Source organism: Squalius cephalus, assembly GCF_949319135.1.
Source record: "Squalius cephalus genome assembly, chromosome: 1".
Classification (NCBI taxonomy): domain Eukaryota; kingdom Metazoa; phylum Chordata; class Actinopteri; order Cypriniformes; family Leuciscidae; genus Squalius; species Squalius cephalus.
Window position 1 is genome coordinate 15,826,174 of NC_137122.1, and position 12,579 is coordinate 15,838,752.

Genomic DNA, 12,579 nt, shown 5'->3' on the forward strand with positions numbered 1-12,579 from the left:
GAAGTGCCGAATTTTTGTGATGAATATCAGTTAATGATTATTCACTTCACTTTCATTTTTAGTTAGGCCTATATGTTTGAAATTCTGTTTACTTATATCCTATAAAGGGCTATCTCTATTTTTATTGCATCAGTCAAAGGTCTTGAAACTGAATTATATGGTAACCACCAGCAGGGTGTTAAAAGTAACACTGAAGCAGTGTTAGAGTTAATAAGATAATTAAGTGATTAATTGAGCGATGATTGAACATTGAAGACACCTGATGATAACAAGCAGAATCACTGAAGAAAAGAGAAACACAAGAAGATATCAACTGACTTCAACTGAAGATAAAAGACGACATTAAACCTGTGAAGATCTCACTAGAGGAGGGTTAAACAACTCCACAAACAGCATTACCAGCTTCACTTATTACCAACCAGATATTGAGAATTAATAGAGGTGTAGATGTTGATGTTTTATTGGAAATAATAGGTTTTTTAAAGTCACCATTGTGGTGATCAGTGTTTCCTTTAGTTGGGCAGTTTGACTCGTGGACTTTTATATGCAAGTTTGAGGTCTGAGCATATAAACCCAGCAGGTAAAAAATAAAGCACCCGTTTCAATAAAAGGATATATTAAAGTTTAAATAGCCTACTTTTACATTTTTGCTGTTGTTCTAACATGATTTTCGCCATTAGGCTTCTGCAGCAAAAAAAAAACAAAAGCTCCAGCTGCTTGAATCCCAGTGCAGGAGCTGTAGGTTACCACAGAAACGTAAGTGGTTAGTTGATTGCTGTGGTGACTCGTGACACTCGCGAACAGCACTGAACATGCACTTTTGCCGGTACAATTTTTTTATCATTTGTTGGTAAAGGGTGAGAGACCTTGCGACCCTACATGATTTTTGCCAAAGAGCCAGGTGTGGCTCACGAGCCATAGGTTCCCAACCACTGGTGTACACGAGTCAACAGATTATATTATGTGACCATTTCGTGCGCTGGTCTGGTCTGACAGCGTGTGGGGCGTGGCATCACGATGGTGGCTCTCCATCGTGATATTGGTCAGCCATCGGCACAACCCTATGTCACCCTGATGGTGTTTTGTATTTGTGTGTATGACACTGTGCACCTTCATTATATTAATATGTTTCTCAGCTTGTGGAGAACTAATGGTGGTGAACTTTTTATATTACAAAGGTATAAAGCAGATTTTAATACTTTAGTGAAATTGAATGATGCCGTTTAATGGTTAATGAAATATAAGGCTTGTCCCGTAAAAACTAAAAGGTTACTATTGTATTTTTTTATGGTGAAGTACTGGGAACCAAAGCTGATGTTTTTTCAACGCACATTTAAGTCCTGCTAATGTTTATTTATTTATTTTTTTGCCATAAATTTAAGTCCAATACAAAGTAAGGTTGCTACCATATTTTTTTACAGTAGAATACTGGAAACCAAGCTGACGTTTTTTTACCATAAATTTCACCGTTTTTTTTTTTTTTTTTTTTTTTTACATTGTGGTTTGTTTGTTTTTTTGCCCATAAATTTAAGTCCTGTAAAACATAAAAGGTTGCCACCATATTTTTTACAGTAAAATACTGGCAACCACAGCTGCCGGTTTTTACCGTAAATTTCACTGTTTTTTTTAACAGTTTGTGTGTGCAGTACCATCTTTTTTTGATGAATATCATTTAAATATTACTTGCATTTTATTTAGGCCTGTTTATGGTTTGGAGCATGGCTCTCTTTACTTAAATCCTATAAAGGGCTATCTGTATTTTCATTGTATCAATCAAATCTCAGAAACTGAAAACAGAGAGAAACTGGGTAAGGTACTAACCCTGAACCTACCCCTAAACCCAACCTTAACCCATGTAGTTACCTTATTTTACCCAGTAATTTCGTAGGTAAGTACACAGTAAGTACACACAAGTTAATGTACTATAAAATAAAGTCCTAAAATTCAATTGAGTTTTCAATATTTGTTGGATGAACTTCAAAGTACTCAAGGAAGGAGGTTAATTGTGAGCATTTCTTTAAGTTTCTTTTCATTTTCACTTTCTTAATGAGAACAATGAGAACAAATGTCCTTTCTTGTGTAATGTAGGGTAATTTCTTATCATACGGCACACATTTTCCCAGAATTTGCACACACACACAACAAAATCCCCAGTGTTAAATTAACACTCCTCATATGTGTCCACACAGAGTGTTAAAAGTAACTTTATTACTTCATTATTGAAGACACCTGATGATAACAAACCAAGGCAAGTCACCTTTATTTATATAGCACTTTTTACGCTTAAAAACAAAACAAAAAAAAAACCTTGGGAGAAACACAGCCTCATTTCATTGATGGTAAATTCACTTCGACTCATGTTTAAAAGATTAAACCTAACATTAAAATACTTATGCTTAGTAAAATCTTATTTTATATAATCACTATTTTTTATGTTTAATTTATCAGCAATGCTTCTTATTTCTTAAACTCATTTGTACCATTTCAATATCACACAGACATTATGGATGGATGCCATGCAATCTGAAAGCAAAGCCTCTGCCATATCTCTTCTGATCATAAATTCAACGACCTGGGGTCGTTAACCAGATAGAGACAAAAAAGACATCCTGGAAAAACATTCATTCACAACATAGGGGGTCATAAACACACAAACACTCCGGAAACGGAAGGTCAAAAGGTCACAAACACACACCTGTTGCTCAAAAAATGTCATAAATATAGGGGAATAAATCATTTTTGATATTGTGTATCTTGTATAGACTACTGACTAGTCTTGTCCTGTCTCAGAAGAGTGAACTAAAACCTACAGAGCAGAGCGCCAAATAACAACTGAAGAGGGCAAGCTGTTTTAGGTAAAACAATTATATTTTATCCTTAATCCTAATTATATTTCATCCTGCATTTTTTTATTGGTAACAAGTGTATCCAAGTTTATCTTGAAAATAGCATCTGCTAAATGCATTCAATGTAAACTTATCTACGTGAGCTGTTTATATTATATTGTGTGATGTGTGAAGATTCTCTTTTATCGTGGTCTAGAGTTATTCTAGTTACATCCAGTGCACCAAACTTTAATGTTAGCTACTAGACATAATAATGCTAAACATTTTGAAGAGAGTTTATTTTTTATTTTTTTAACAAGACCCTTTTTAAATATGATATCCTTTAAATATGACTTTGTACAGGTCCATTTCAATTCCAATAACTGTTCTCAAGAATGTCCAACACCGCACCAGCAGGACCATCTGTGCCTGTTAATGTTCAGCGGGTGCTGAGAGAGGTGCTTCAGAAAAGCCAAACAAAAGCACTTGGGGTGAGACACTTTTCAAAAACCCTAACAATTTTATACAGTATGTGTATCTAAAAATGAGTTATTAACAAATGCACAGACATTTAATGGGGTCAGCCCTATGTTCCCACATTTTTAAGATTTTTTTTATTTATTTTTTATGATTTGTCTAAACCCCAGTTACGGGTAGGTTTAGGGGTGGGGTCAGGGGTAGGCCATTTGTGGGAACATAGGGCTGTGGGAGCATAGACATGATCCCAATTTAATAAAGACGGTTGACGGTTGACTTGTTCCCATGGTGACAAAACAAAACAATTTGAGACTTGCCTTAAAAAATTATACAAGGTTTATAATTTATACATTTATACTGCTGACAACTGTCATGCACTGTATATCCCTGTTTTAAATACACTTTGATACTTTTTTACTTGGTATAAAAAAAAAGACTTGTTGTGTTGTTCTTGTTCTACATAGACTGTCCAGTTAATGATAGGTTTGCTGACTTTCCTGTTTGGCACTGTTTTAACATCGAATGGAAGCTCTGTCGCTGTCTTTAGTGGTGTTTATTACTGGTCATCTCTCATCGTAAGTCTATTTACAGTTGTATAATTGTATTGTGTCATATATATTCATGTCTAATATATATAAGCTAAATGTTCTAATGGAAGCCTCATTTTTGCCGTTCTCCTCTCAGTACATCATTACTGGCTCACTTTGCATTGCAGCAGAAAACAAACTTAATTCAACATCTAGTGTGTGTTTGGTATGTGTAATTTGTTTTTACCATGTTCCATACTCTTTGTCATTTTCTGCTTTAAGGAAAACTAAAGTTGTTTATGTATTACCTGTCCATTACCTGTCCCCCCCTTGTCTTTAGATGAGAGGTTCATATGGAATGAATACTACCAGTGCTGTGACCGCAGGGATTGCCATGATTATAATTTTAGTGGATGTGGCTATAGAGACAAGCAGTCAACTTTCTGTATGTTACTTACTTCGCTACTCAATTTGATGTATTCTTTTTTCTTTCTTTTTTTTTATAATGTCAATGTGTGGTTACTGGATCTGTCTAAGTAATGCTACAATTACATTTTCAACTATTTCCATTTTATGTCCACTCTTTTGCCCACCATTTCAGAATTAGCAGTTTAAAGTGGCTACTACAGCTGTGTCTACTATTATTTTATACCACAATTATTGGTTTTAGCAAAGATTGCTAGACCTAGAATTTTGACATAGATTATACGGTTCATACTAGACTACTGTATAATTGTAATTTATGTAGTTGTTTTTATTTGTGTCAATGACTTATAATTATTTTTAAATGATTTTAATTATAATCTTTTTCTGAAACTTTCCAAGGGCATTGTTGGCGTATTGTTCGTGTTCACCCTTCTTGAGTTTGTGGTTTCTATATATCTGTCAGCATCCACCTGCAATGCCAATGGCTGCTGTACCCCTCAGGTGAGTAGTGTGGTAATAAATAGCATATTAGTAGTATGATAAAAAGGTTTCTACATTGGTGCATGGGTACGTTAACATGACAACGCAGTTAAAAAAAAAACGAAAAGTTTTTTTCTTTGTACAGATGACAACGCTGTCAAAACAATCCCCATTTACAAGGATCCGCGAAAACAACCTAAAACGCTGTATTATGCTGCTAGGTCAGTAGTTGGCGATGCAATTTTTTAAACAAACACTACGCTCCTGCGCACATACACAATCTTTCACAGAGCACGCACGCCAAACGCGCATGCCTATAGACTGAACATGTAATACACGTCACCGTTTTCAAAAATCCGCGATTTTGTTGTTTACACGGAGATGATAATAGTCTATTTTCAAAAACTTGCACTTTGAATACCGTTTCAAAAGATTGTGTTCTAAGGCCTCCAAAATGCTGTTGTTGTGTAAATGAACGGCCAAAACGCATAAAAAGATTTCAGTTTTTAGTTAAAAATGGTGTCTTGTAAACAGCACCTCGGTTCCCTTTTAGTCGGTCACGTTCAATGTACCAACGTGAGAGCCCCAATCATCTTTGAGTGTAAACAGAATGAGCCAATGCAAATTGGCGTGTAAGATTTGCATCTCGCGCTCTGCCCGACAGCGCAGGTATAAATAAGGAAGCGGATGCAAGCACCACTTCAACTGTATGCAGTCTCTGAGAGTGGTAAATTCAACGAGTGTATCGAGCGCTCCTCAGGAAGAAGCCTCTCTAGGTGTTGGTGTGACAGTGCGCACAGCAGTGGTCGCGAGCTCACAGCTCTCAACAACTGTTTTCACAACACTTTGGTTGTTTCGAGGGTGTCTTCAAAGAGATCGCTGTTTTAATAACAGCTGAGTGAGTGCTCACTGTAGCAGGCTGCACCATTCCCTGCCAGTGTTGCCGCGGCTATTTCCCCAGTGTGCTTCAGCACTAAGAGAGAGCTAATTCCTGAAAGAGCAATCACAGGTGTAACTGTATCTCTTTCAACATGTCATTTCACCTGTGTGTTTCGGGATGTGGTCGTTTCCTGGCGCAGGCTGACAGTCACAATCACTATCACGTGCCTAGGCATTCAGCACGCTCTCATGTTCCCACTGTGGGTGATGTAGAGTCCCCTTACCAATGCCTCAATTTATTTCCTCTTCTGGCCATCCCCAGAAAGGGCTTCTTTAACGAATAGCCAAGGTGATTAGAGGATCACAGAGAGGGCTTCCCCCACCTGGTACCCAATCCCTGTGGGCCCCTCACTCCTCTCAAACACTGCAAGCTGTGGAGCTTCTGGCTGATCATACTGGCTCCTTCCATGAGCGGCCAAGTGGCCTTCTTCCCTGAAGTGCGTGAGGAGGTTACCAGGTCGTGGACGGCACCTTTTTCTGCCCGAAACTACCCTTTTTCCCCCCTCACTACCCTTGACGGTGGAGTGGCCAAGGGATACGTGGGTATTCCTCCGGTTAAGCGGTCTGTCGTGATGCAACTGTGTCCAGCGACCGCCACTTCCTGGAGGGATAATCCACGCCATCCATCCAAGGCCTGTAAGTTCTCGTCCGTTCTCAAGGGCAAGGCTTACAGAGCATGTGGACAGGCTGCTTCCTCCCTGCATGCCATGGTACTGCTTCAGGTCCATCAGGCCAAAGCACTCATGGACATGCACAACGGTAGCCCTGACCGTGAGCTCATGGGTGAGCTCCGTGCGGCAAATGACCTCACTCTCCGGGCGACAAATGTTCCTGCACGTTCAGTTGGTCAGGTGGTGTCCACAATTGTGGTCCAGAAGCGCCATCTCTAGCTGAACCTGGCAGACATGAGGGAGATCAACAAGTATCGGTTCCTGGACTCCCCTATTTCCCAGGCCGGCCTCTTCAGCGAACTTTGCCCAGCAGTTCTCTACCACTCAGAGACAGACGGCTCTGATCCGGCACATCCTGCCATGCACCCGCCTGCCGGTCGTAGATCCTCCGCTTGCTAGTCGCCGAGGATGTCCTCCTGCCGCTGCCTCTGCTCCCGCTAGACCTCCTTCACCCTGGCATCAGCGTGGAGTTGGCCGCAGGAAGGTCGCCCAGCCCGACCCAGCCTCTGCCAAACCAGGTGGCAAATGTAAGTACAAGCGGCCCTGAGACGGGCGACCCAGGGATGGAGGAAGTAGCTCTTCAGGAGATGGTGACCGGAAGTGACTCACAGATGAGCGTGCTTGGTCAGTGTTTAACTGCTTGAATACACTCAAGAGCAGGACAGCGACCCCACTGAAACATTTTCAGAGGCTCCTGGGGCATATGGTATCCACAGCTGCAGTAACGGCACTCGGATTGCTTCATATGAGGCCGCTTCAGCACTGGCTTCACGGCAGAGTCCTGAGATGGGCGTGGTAGAGCGGCACGCTCCGTGTGACAATCACCCCGGCCTTCTGCCAAACCTTGAGCCCGTGGTCAGACCCTTCGTTTCTACGGACGGGAGTTCCCTGATGTGACCCCGATATGTCGGCTTGCTGCGCCATTCCCCTCCTATGGACTGGATATGTGCGCTACCTTTGCTCCAGGTGAGTTCCCCGTCTAGGCGAACACTGTTGATTCCCTCCAGATGTGGCGGAGCATCCGGCGCCAGGCCTAACACTCATATGCATTAGTGGAAAGGCTGGGTCCCATATGTTGTTATCCCTACAGCGATCCCATATGTGAATTCTTCCATGATACGGCTCCCTTGCGCTTCCACTGGGCGCTGGAGGGTAGCAGCAATCCCTTGCTTGCGATCCCAATACGTCGTCGTTGGTACGTAGATCGTGACCAACTGAAAGTGAACGTCTTGGTTATGTATGTAACCTTCTTTCCCTGAAGGAGGGAACGGAGACGAATGTCCCATCACCACCATTGCTGGACCAGCACTGAACACCGGGTCTCTGCATGGCTCCTCAGCGAAAAACAACTGGTGCTTGCATCCACTTCCTTATTTATACCTGCGCTGCGGGGCGGAGCGCGAGATGCAAATCTTGCACGCCAATGTGAATTGGCTCGATCTGTTTATACTCGAAAAAGATTGGAGCTCTTTGACACGATCCCAATACGCCTGTACATCGTCGTACGTATCCGTTCCCTCCTACGAGGGTTACATACGTAACAGAGACGTTCTCCATCTTATAAACGAGGCATAATTAATGTCATTAACATATAAAGGGCACCAGTCAACATCCAGATCCTTTACTTGAGAACGGCTAGCAGCAAGAATTGCTTCGATTTCCAAATACCTGCAGTTCTCCGACTCTCTGCCACAAGAAAAAAAGTGTTAGTCTGCTTGGACCCTGATGTGGCACTAAGTACTTTTCCATGTCAACGATCATTTTTATAAATATGACTGTTGGCATGGATTTCAGTGTACGCACACTCTAGGATCAAATCTGTGCATAGGCAAATTAGGCATGTTTTATAAATGAGACTCAAGGACATTTCAGAAGGACATTTCTTTTCATCTAAAGTTTAGTGATAAAACTGGAACTGCAAGCATGCATCTGTGGCATCCTACAGTGTATATATTTGAATTTTGTGTATGGTGTGTCTGTTCCATGAGCAAGGAAGTTTGCCATGACCCAATTTGTTTGTTTGGCAGATATTTGTCATCAGCAACTCCTCCATGCCTCAGCAGCCAGCAGATATTCACCAACAGTGCAGAGACATAAAGGTGTGAATGAAGAGAACAGAGTCGTGGTCTAGAATTGCACTGTGATGCTTGTGTGGGATCTGTTGCCTCTCCCAATTATTTCCTGTCCCTTTACTATACTGTCCTTTAAATAAAAAAAAGTTCTGGCTATATTCCAGATTCTGTCCGTCAATGTTTGAACCGCAGCGATTATTATTATTACTAGTGCATGAGCTTCATTTATCTGAGAATCAAACTCATTTCAGCAGCATATAGATGAGAGAAGCTGCTGTGATTGTCTCTGAATAGGACTGGTCAGTGGACAGTGAGGAAGAACAAGGGAATGTGCTGGTATCTACTCACAGTGAGCGATTTTACTGGCTTTGTATTGGAAGTGACCACAGAAAAAGTCACATGACCATCTGTCTGCTCCTAAACATCAATGAAAACATGCAGAAAATCAAGTTTAACACACAGAACAGACATATCTCTCACTATACAATATGTAGAATAACACAAAAGCTTTCAGTACATCACATCATAGAACAAACAGTGAACGTAATGTTTGATGATTTAGTTGACTCGAGGAATGGACATGTTGACCATCTCATACGTCCCTTTATGTTCATTCTCATCTGTGACCTTCAGACAACAAGCAGTTAGAACTGCATGAATGACACTTTATTGAGTTTTAAAGACATTAATCAAATCTAAATCACTGCATTACTGAACTCACTGCTGTTGCTGAAGCACATAGTAAGCCCTTACTTGGGCTTCAATGCACATACCATGCTGCTGTCTAAAATTATGATAACATGGCAAGTGGTATTTTATTGATTCAGATTTAAGTCTATTTAAATATCACAAAATATCTCTCTCGCTCATAATTTTCATATTCTTTTAAACACAAACTGTGGCTTTTTTTTTTTTTTTTTACTTTATTTAATTAAAGTTTTTACACAGTTTAATTTAGTTTATTTCAGTTTAGCTGGTTTATGTCAAATTTATTTACTCTAGTATTTTAACTTAACTACTTAGTTAACGTCAGAGAAAGCAACAGATATGAGCTGCATTTTATTGATAATCAGCTAATTTCAAAATCAAAGACCTCAATAGAAGAGAGCGGCAACAGCTGTGTTATGATCATTTCGTTTCTTAACTTTTAATGATTGTGTGTTAAGCGACTATGACTTACTTTCACTTTGATTTGCAATAGTTTGCATGTTGGATCTATGAATGGATGCTCAGCTGCTCATCGGCAGTAGCGCCGTCATATCTGGCTATAACATGACATATAGGGCCCTATCTTGCACCCAGCGCAATTTACTTTGTACACCGACACATGTATCATTCCTATTTTTCACCCGACGCACAGCAGACTTTTCCCTCGGCAGACGCACGTCGGTAAATTAGGAAATGAACTTGCGGTCCCGGGGGTGGTTCAGCGAAAAGAGGAGGCGTTTTCCGGCGCAAACGTTCCCTGGTGCTATTTTGCAGTTTCAGAAAAAAATTCTGCCACAGACCAGGAAAAACCTAGTCTAAAGTCAGTGGCGCGTTGCTTGGCCATAATGTAGTGTGTGCACAACGTGCATACACTTCGATTATCTACTCTACACAGACACAGCAGTTACACAATACTAATACCGTCCCTTCGGATGAGACGTTAAACCGAGGTCCTGACTCTCTGTGGTCATTAAAAATTCCATGGCACTTCTCGTAAAGAGTAGGGGTGTAACCCCGGTGTCCTGGCCACATTCCACCCATTGGCCCTTACCAATCATGGCCTCCTAATAATCCCCTTCCATTGAATTGGCTCTATCACTCTCTCTCCTCTCCACCTATAGCTGATGTGTGGTGAGCGCACTGGCGCCGTTGTACTGTGGCTGCCGTCGCATCATCCAAGTGGATGCTGCACACTGGTGGTGGTTGAGGAGAGATCCCCTGATATGATTGTAAAGCGCTTTGGGTGTACAGTAGTACATATGAAAGCGCTATATAAATGCCTCATTCATTCATTCTAATACTAATAATGTAATACAATTTGGGGGGGTTTGTCCCATCCCCATACAATGTCACTTCTCTGTCTTTTACGGCCCTGAAAAGAACGTCGGTCTCCTCGGCTGTGAACCACTCCTGGCGTGCGTCTGGCAAATCCGCCGTTATAATAGCAATCCGCCATGGAAAAAGCGCGCCTGCTCTTAAAGGGAATGTGAGATGTCGCTCTGATTGGTTTATTTCACGATACGCCCAAACCACACCTATGAATAATGTAGTTACTTCAGACCAACCCATTTTAGATTTGCGAGATCCGCCCACAAAGTTACTTGCGTTTCACGTTCAATACTTGCGTTTCAGAACGTTAAAATAGGGCCCATAGCCTTTAACACGCTCTCACACATTTATATTTTTGCATTGTTGGGAGGAGTAAAATTGGAGATGCAAAAAACAGATGCATTTATACTAGACCTTAGACCTTAGACCTCCTCCTGAAGTGGTTTGAGCGATCGGATTTAAATCCGTCTCAAATGCGTTTCGGAGGGCATTTAAACCTGGTCTTTTCACAATCGCGATCACAGAAAACGCATGTGCCCTGTCCCAAATGGCACCCTAAGCACTCACGGTCTTCCTCTGAGTCCGCACTTTCGTGATGTAACGCAGCTTTGACTGTCGGGAAGAAGTGTGCTGCGGAGCTTGTATCAGTGCGGGCTCGGTAAAAGTGCAAATCGACCACAAATGGGACACCCTACAGCCTCACGGACTTAACGGACACATGCACGCGGCAGCCATTGTAAGTCCACAAGACCGAAAGTGCATATGAAGTGTGCCATTTGGGACAGGGCCATGGAGTGGCCAGGTGTAAACAGCCCCTAAATGTCCAGCATAACTGAACATTTTTGCCTTTACTGAAAAACACATAAAATAACACTTAATCCCTATTTACTATCCTAATGCAGTCCCATGCATACATGTCCTCCATTTCCTGTCAAGTTTAACTTTAATACTTATCCTTTTTACTAATGACTAATCACTTAACTAATGACAGGCAAGTGTGCTTGATCTAAACTCTGCAGGACAGTGGATCCCTGCCATATAGAGCACTATCAGTGTTTTACTGCATCAGTCAAAGGTCTTAAAACTGGAAAATGTGTGAAGCGCCATCTTTTTTGATGAATATCAGTTAAAGATTATTCACTTTACTTTCATTTTTAGTTAGGCCTATATGTTTGAAACTCTGTTTATTTATATCCTATAAAGGGCTATCTCTATTTTTATTGCATCAGTAAAAGGTCTTGAAACTGAAAAATGTGTGAAGCGCCGTCTTTTTATGATGAATATCAGTTAAAGATTACTTTCATTTCCAGAAACTGGATTATTTGTTTTGGTTGAATGTAAAAATATTAATTTTAGGATAATTGAACTTAATTAACTTAATTGTTTTGGACAAAATTAAGACTGTTAACCTTATTCAACTAAACAGCATTGGATTAACCTTATGTAATTAACTTAAGTTAATTGAAATAAATAATGTTACATAAATCCAACGTAACCTAGTTACGTGGGACCTGTTGACATAAAAAAGTTAATTAAAGCCAACATAGCATTTTTTAGAGTGTGTATTCTTTAATGTCTGAATTTGATATTTGAATGCAGTAACATTGCTTGCCTATTTATCCCGGCTTCCAGAAATGAAATGGGGACATGTTTTGTGTTTGAGAAAGGTCTTCAACGTGTTAAAACACATAGGGGTCATTGAAGTCTATAGTTTAAGGGACCATTTCTCAGTTAAAGGAGAACTCCGGTCAATTTTAACATTGAGCTCATTTTTTTGTACATTTGGAGTGCTGTCAATACAGAGAACAACGACAAAAATCGGTGTTGCCTACACCGAGTTATTCTATTTTTAAAATTTGCACCCTGTTGACTTCAATGGGGCAAGTACTAAACCTGCTTTTAGCCTCTTAACATCCTTGATGTGTCATTACAAGTGCACAGAAAATGTGAGTGAGTCCTTCAGAGTGAACACGGGGGAATCTGACTGCAGTAGATGTGAAAGATATGTATAAAAATGATGTTATTTAAGCCAGCGCAAATACCTGTTTACATCCTGTTTTTCGGTTGAAGTCCAAAGTAGTCGATTGCCGAGTTCACACGCATAGGTTTAGTACCTATGATCACG